Source organism: Larimichthys crocea, chromosome VI (assembly GCF_000972845.2).
Source record: "Larimichthys crocea isolate SSNF chromosome VI, L_crocea_2.0, whole genome shotgun sequence".
NCBI lineage: Eukaryota > Metazoa > Chordata > Actinopteri > Sciaenidae > Larimichthys > Larimichthys crocea.
Window position 1 is genome coordinate 26,489,965 of NC_040016.1, and position 7,531 is coordinate 26,497,495.

The 7,531-nt window shown below is 44.6% G+C and overlaps 1 protein-coding gene across 2 annotated transcripts in view; it reads left to right on the forward strand.

The window, feature by feature from the left end:
* pcbp4 (poly(rC) binding protein 4) overlaps positions 1 to 7,531 on the forward strand; it is a 118,340-nt gene that overhangs the window by 37,269 nt on the left and 73,540 nt on the right. Inside the window, exon 2 of one of the 2 annotated variants that reach the window (XM_019255359.2) lies at positions 294 to 342. The gene's annotated coding sequence lies outside the window, so the exon portion shown is untranslated. The remainder of the gene's footprint in view (positions 1 to 293; positions 343 to 7,531) is intronic. The other variant, XM_027278939.1, reaches the window with a different exon arrangement.

The following is a 7,531-nucleotide window of genomic DNA, read 5'->3' on the forward strand; positions in this document are numbered from 1 at the left end:
GTTTGATGTGCTGGAGATGTGTGAAGTTCAGAGCAGTGGACCATCGTCTGCTCTGCTTCAGATAAATCAAAGCAGCTCGTGGAGAGGCGCTGACGGGCGAGTGCCTCTCCGTGTGTCTGTTGGTTTATTAAAATCAGTAATCTTTATTTTTTCACCATCTGCTGACAGCCAGAGGCTCCGTGTGCAGCAGGAACATGTAGAGTCACTTCAGTTTGGTTCAGATCTGGAAACATTCAGTGTGGTGTCAGTCCAGATTCAGTGTTTCTGACCACTCTTTGTTTTTTGTCACACAGGATTGTTCCAGTGATGTCACCGCGTCCAAACATCTGAGCAGTTAGGTCGGTGAGTAAAATGTCCTGATGCTTGGTGTGAAGCGTGTTGTTAGTCCTGCTGCTCTGACACCTTTTATTAAATTATTTTATTATGATACACTGACCTGCACCTCAAAACATGATCCTCAAACCCAGCCTGAACATGGAGACCCTGGTGAAGAACATCACACCCAGCTTTGGGATTCATGGTCAGCTCGTCATCATCAACAGAACAAAATCTTTGAGACCTATAAGAGGTCACGAGGAGTAATTACAGTTTTCTTTAAATTCACGATCAAGCATCTCATTAAGAAAAAATCAATGTCTCAGCATAAAGTTAAAAAAACGTAATTTATATAATCGATCGTTTACACAAAAAAGATTGAGCTGAAATTCATAGAAGACTGAAGTGAACAGTGTGAGCTCCAACCATTAAACAGTCGACTCAGACACGAACGCTCACTTCAGACCAAAGCTGATGCTTTAAGGTGAGACGCTGCACTGACCAATCAGACGATCAGACCTGTCAACCTGCTTCAGAGTCATGTGACTCAAACTTAAGAGCGATCCCAGATTTCATGGACGAAACTTTGACACTCGATCTGTCGTGTTCTGGTTTATTTCACGAGGCAGCTTCTCCGTCTGAGTGACCTCGTTTGACTCGGACGTTTCTGTGCTGGGTCGTCTTTCGTTTGTTTACCTGGTTCACATACGACCGAAGAACAACAACACGCAGTCAGAACTCTTCAATGCATTCAGATTTAATGTGCATGAGACAATAAGAAAAATATCCAGAAAGTGTCTCGAGGACACGCAGACATGATAACTTCCCTCATGACAAAGCAAATATGAGAAATCCTGAAGCACGACTTGAAACTCAACACCATTATTTATTATTTATGTCCCCTTAACCCAGAATATTAATATTTAAACTTCTGTCATCTTTGCTGAGTTATACTTTCATAAACTTTATGTGCAGAAGTCATCAGTCTGCGTTAACAAACACTTCATGTTTTTCTGTGTTTGGAGAAAGTTGACTCGCCTCCGACTGTTTCTCTGCGTCGAGTTCAACACGCCGACGGCGAACTTCCTCCAACGGCCTCTCATGTGACTGCAGTGTTGTGGAAACATTTAGCCTGGAGAAACTGTGAACATGAAGGACAGTGCCGTGATTGTTCAGTGTTCCCTGATCTGCACTCTGCACGTCGAGTCCCCCTTTAGCCATTTAGCAAACAAGTGTGTGTGTGTTTCCTGTGCTTCTATCTTTGTGAGGACAACCTGACGACCTTTGCCCTTGAGAACGAGGACACTTTCTCACTTCTTCAACAGGGCTGTTAGGACTTTGTTTGAGGGTTAAGGTCAACTGGTATCAGGTTAAGGATAGAGCTGTGGTTAAATACATGGGCCACAGTCGATCAGCTGTTTTTCTTTTTAATGGCCAGATTACACCTGCAGGTCCAACAGAACTCAGAGCTGTAGCCGTGTTGTAAACTGTGTGATGTTACTGAGACTCGTTCTCAGGTTTTGTCTCGTCATCAGTTTGATCCAGGCGTGTCTGTAACTTTTACTGATTCATAAATAATTTGAAGCTTTGTGGACCTTCAGACACAACGCAGCCACGGCAGAACTGCAGTCTTCACTCTTATGTTTGTGAATATCCTGAAGTGTACACTACAAGTTTATATTTGTGCTGCAAGCTCAGGAGGAAAGCTCTGATGTGAAGCCACATATCAGGTGTGTTTAAGGGAGGAAATATGTGCAGCTGTTATGACACACATAACTTTTGGTTTGGAGAGATGGACAGATGATGGCAGTAATGAAATAACGTCCTGCGAGAAATTTAAAAAAACTCTCTATATATATATTTGTGGCGAGCGCAGATCGATCACTGCAACATTCACACAAAAGAAAGAGGAAGGATGGGAAAGTAATAAAATTACTTTTGAAAAGAGTAATGAGTAACAAAAAAAATGTGTCTGGCTCTAGTCCCATCACTGGTTGCTTGGCAACCAGGGTCAGCTGCAGGTCAGAGCAGTTAACTGCAGCTGTGCTCTGTCTGTGTGTGAGTGACTGCTGAGAGACACAGAAAATCTCTAAATGAAGCCCCTCCAACTAGTGGACACTAATGCCAAACGGTAGGTGGTATCAAAAAGCCCAAATGACCGTGAGCATCCTCATCTTGTCGACCATGTGAATGCTGAATTTCAGTGTGTGAAGTTAAAAAATGTGACCTGGGGAGAGAGAGAAAGAACAGGTGCCCCGTGCTCCTTTGGGAAATTTCTCCTCTCCAGTTTACATGGGAGTAGATGGGGCTGTCGGTGGGTGATCCTGGAGCATCAGTGCGTCTCCCGCCAAAACTATAAGTCTGACAGCTTCAGCAGTGATATCGCTGCGTAGCCCACGAATTTTCCTACGTTTCTATGTAGAAATTATTTCTGTAGAGTGACATTTGTGGCCACGAGAGCCGTTTGCAAATGTATTTTCTGACAAATGTTTCTCTCCCTCCTTACTCTAGCTGTGGAACATTCTACCAACACACACCCATTGTAAACTTTGTCGTGGTTTTTGGTGATTTTTGGCAAAACCGTTGAAAACCGTGAAACTCTTAGAAAAGTCACAGCACAACATTCCTGACCGAGCCGGTCGTTTTGAGACCTTTTTTGTGTTTGTCTGACCAAAAGTGAGGGAGGATTAGCACGTTGAAACTCCTGGAATACATCAGAATAATCAGTATGAACAGTGGACAGGCCTGCAGACACACACACAGACAAACACACACACAGACACACACACACACACAGACACACACACAGACACACACAGACACACACACAGACACACAGAGTAAATGACACATGGAGTTATTTAATGACACAAAGAAATGAAGATTATCTCATTGAGGGCTCTAAAATCTATAAAAGACAAAACTGTGACACTGTCTGTGATTATTGTGGGACCGACCACACACTCACACAAACATGAAGCAGTGTTGTGTGTCGCTGTGAGAAGTGAAGCTTTGTAATGGATTTTTAAAAAACGGAGCCAAAATGGCTGAATCTCGTCTTCTCTGCTCGTCTTTGAGACGTCTGTCCTCTGTCTTTGTCTCGCTGCATCTTTCATCTCTCTCCGATCTTCACGTCCCGCTCTGTCTTTCTTTTAAATCAACTTTACTCTCTCTGTCTCTCTCTCTCTCTCTCTGTCTCTCTCTCTCTGCTGAGCTGCCAATTAGTGTGTAGATGTAAAACCTCGAGCAGCCTCACAAGAAGCCGACGCAGAAGCAGAAATCAAATGGATTTGGGTCATCGGCGCTCAGAGCTCGTCTCATATTTTATTGCCTGAACTTTGTGATGATGAGCCGACCTGAGCGAGCTTCAATCGAGGTTTATTATACACAAAATAAAAATCTGCTCTGCTCCACTTTCCTCGTGCTTAAAGCTTAAAGGGCGTATTGGGGACATCCGGGGTGGGATTATCTTTTCAAAGGCCAGTGTGCGACTTCAGCATAAGCCTGCATCGTAAATGAGACCTTTTTTCCTTAAGCTGCCGTTTTTCCAGCAGCTCGCTGACATTTTGTTCATCTTTGCTCTGCTGGTTTAATTCTGAGGCCTCACCTGGAGTGTCATCGAGGAGGTGTGGAGCCTCCGGGTCAAGGAGGAGCAACGGTACAATATGAGCTCATTTCCTGTCCACGACCTGCTCACACTGTGGAGTGTCTCTCCTGCTTTCTGTCTTCATTTGTCTCCAGTGGGACTGTCTCCAGCTTACGTCCCTGGATATGTTTTTATTGTATTATCTAAATACATACTACATACCTTAAACAGATTGCTGTACCATCCGTGTTGGGTTCATGAAACAACCTGCAACTGAAAAACTTGAATTCATAGGAAACCAATATTTCGTCATCGTTTCTTTGCTTTGTTCATGCACGAACATGATTGCAGTTATTTTTTCTTCTTGTTTGTGCATTGAAAATGGGAATAATGCAGAACAACAAGAAGGAGGATTCTTATTTCTTATTACCATTTTTTTTTTACACGTGTGGGCCTGAAAACCAACCACACACAGACGTGGAGTGATGGTGGAGTGATGGTGGAGTGATGGTGGAGTGATGGGCAGCTATGTATCGGCGTCCTGAGAGCAGTCAGGGGTTCAGCACCTTGCTCGAGGGCAGCAGGTACCTCCCAGTCCACGCTCCATACTGTGGTCCATACTGTGGTCCATGCTGGACTTCACCAAGTCGACTCCCTCGGACTGAGCTACTGCTAATGCAGATTATTAAACCACCACTTAAATAAATATCTCATGATGTTTTAATAAAGTCTCTGCAGTGCCACCAACAAAGCTTTCATTGATTCAGTGAAACCTGTTGTGTCCACAGTCCAAGTCTAAGTAATTTTCCTGAAAAGTAATCTCACATCTTCTTCCAGTCCTGTGTCCACACGTCATTTCACTTCAGTCTGATTGTTGAAAAAGAAACTGTCTGCTAAAACGTGTTGTTAGGGCAGCTGAAGGTGTCAGCCTCTGTGGGGAAGATGAAGACTTTAACACTGCCAGGTCTGACGGGCTTCGTTCCCGCTGAGCTCCACGGCGTTAGAAATGTGCTCGCTCATCCGGTGAGGTAATGGTGTGTTTGATGCTCAGTGTAACGGCTTCACCACACTGACCTCCCAGCGTAGGTGTTTTTTTTCTACATCCGCAGTTCATCAGTCGCTGGAGGAGGTGATGTCGACAGAAGTCGGTTCACATCTTGCCTTCTGTCCGGCATGAGACGGGGTTGGTTCTTCAGATCAGAAGTATGAGTCATGTCCTCTGAATGTTTCATGTTTGAATGTGCTGCTGTGGAGACGGAGACTTTTATCAGCTCCCGGCTGAACACTGTAATCTTCACTCGTGACCTTTTGCAGACGATGTGATATCAGCCTGGTGACCGTCTGCTTTGACAGAAATGAAGTATTTAAACGTACTTTTAGAGTTTGTCATTTCCTGACAAACCATAAAAACACGTGATGATGTCATCCTGCACTCGGGGGCGTGTACTAATTTTACATCCAATGAGACGCTGACTGTGGCGAGCTCGGTCAGCCGTGCAGGCTGCTGCTAGAATGCTGCTCACTGCTGGTCCGGAGCTTTATGCTGTAATGTAATGCACACTTGGTGTTGGCTGATTACTGTATAAAACAACAACTTTAGAACTTTAGAACTTTATTCAGTGACGTTGGTGAAGTAGCGAACAGGACAGGAAGAGAAACCACCTGGCCTTTAATCCGTGTCCTCTTCTTCTCCCTCTGTGTTCTCGTTGTCCATTGTGAATCAGTGTTTGTAGCTTTTTGTATATTAGTAACAGCATCAGTCCATTAAATGAATATGAAACAACAGAACCAAATCTCCAGCTCCGAATGACAGCGAGCATAACCCAGAGAAATGAATGAAGCATTTTAAAATGTCTCATGATTAATGAGTGTGCAGCCAATCGGGTTAATGGATGCAGTTATCAGCGGCTGTGTCAGGATCTCAGCTGGATCATAACGACTGCTCTGGTTTGTGGAGCATCTAATTCAATCAAGAGTCCATTACTTCCTGCCTGTTAGTCCCCACAAGCCTCTGCTGCCGTCCTCCATGTTTCTCCTCCGTCACATCAGCTCCTCTCTGTGTTTTGGCTTTGTGCTTTTTCCTTCCAGTTCAGTTCAGTGTTAGTGTTAAAGACGAAGCAGGACGAGGTCAAACAGAAAGTCAGAAAGCAACTAGTTCATGCATTGAACTCCCCGTCCTGATGGACTAATGCAACGTCCATGATGCGATCTCAGCTGTGGACGCTCTCTCCTGTTTCCTGTCAGTAAAATGAAAAAAGGAAATAACAGAAAGGAGGAGATGATCACATGATCAGTGACTGTCTAAAACCTGGACGTAGTCTCTGAGACGTCCCCGCAGACTGTCTAAAACCTGGACGTAGTCTCTGAGATGTCCACACAGACTGTCTAAAACTGTCTTTGGGCACTGCCTGTGTTCAGCAGTAGATGTTAGTGCTTGGTTTAGGTGTGTCCGTCCTTCATTAACATGCACCGTCCTCTGCGTCCTCTTCATGTGTATTTCCCAGAATGCCTTCTGAAAAGCCTTCAGTGTGTATAACAGCAGTAATCACATAATCAGAGTTTTGCAGTCCGTCTGTGTTTGGCCTCTGCTTTAAAGTCGTCTTGTATTTACTTCTTAATATGTCTTTTGGTCCACCGAGGCTGCTGTGAATAAATTTCTCTATCTTTTCATCTGCTGTGAATTTCCCCCTGAGCGTTGAACACAGTGCTGGTTAGTACAGAGGCTCCAACGCTGCGTCCCCGCGGGGGTTGAAGGGCGGGATGGAGGGACGTGAGGTAAAGATGGAACATGTGCATGCAGGCGTCCTGAAGACAGCTGGAAGTCAGTCACTGTCGCTTGGTGGCTGGTTTGACTCAGTCAGCAGTTGAAGCAGCTGTACGTGACACAGCTCACTGAGGGGCTTTAGAACAGTTTGCATCAAAACTCTAAATATGAGAACACACACATGAAACATCAGCCTAGAAATCACAAAGACGCTCCTTCTAACCGCAGACTTTGTTTCAGATTCCTCACATTTCAAGTCCTCATGAGGTCCGCTATAGGGATGGGAAAGATTTTTACGATTCCGATTCGATTATCGATTCTTTATCGATTCTTTATCGATTCTCATTTGGGGGGAAAAGGAGAACAAACCGTTTGATCAGCATCAACTTTGTTCAGTTAGAAGTATCACGACCTTACAAAACCAACAGCGAGGTCAGCAGAGGCCACAGCCTGGATAATAGTAACGATGTGTAACTACCTTCTGTAGTAACCACAGAGGTGATCATAGCCTGGCTGCTGCTGCTGCTGCTAGGTTGAGATTCATCTCCAGTCTGAAGCGTGTCAAAAACACGACATTCATTTAAAATATTGCATGTTGTGTGCACAAATGTTTCTGCATGTTGGTCGTGTTCCCTCCCGACGCTGTTATCTCCACTTTGCAATGATTGCAAGTCGCCCTGTTGACGTCTGTTTTGGTGAAATGCAGCCAAACTTTGGAGCGTTTGAACCGAGTGGGTGACATTGTTACTACTGACTGCACTGCACGTGAGAAACTTGAGGAAGTTACGTGACGTAATCCGTGCTTTCTGGAATCGATAAGAGAATCGTTAGATAAACTGCCAAACGATTCCATGGAACTGAAACAC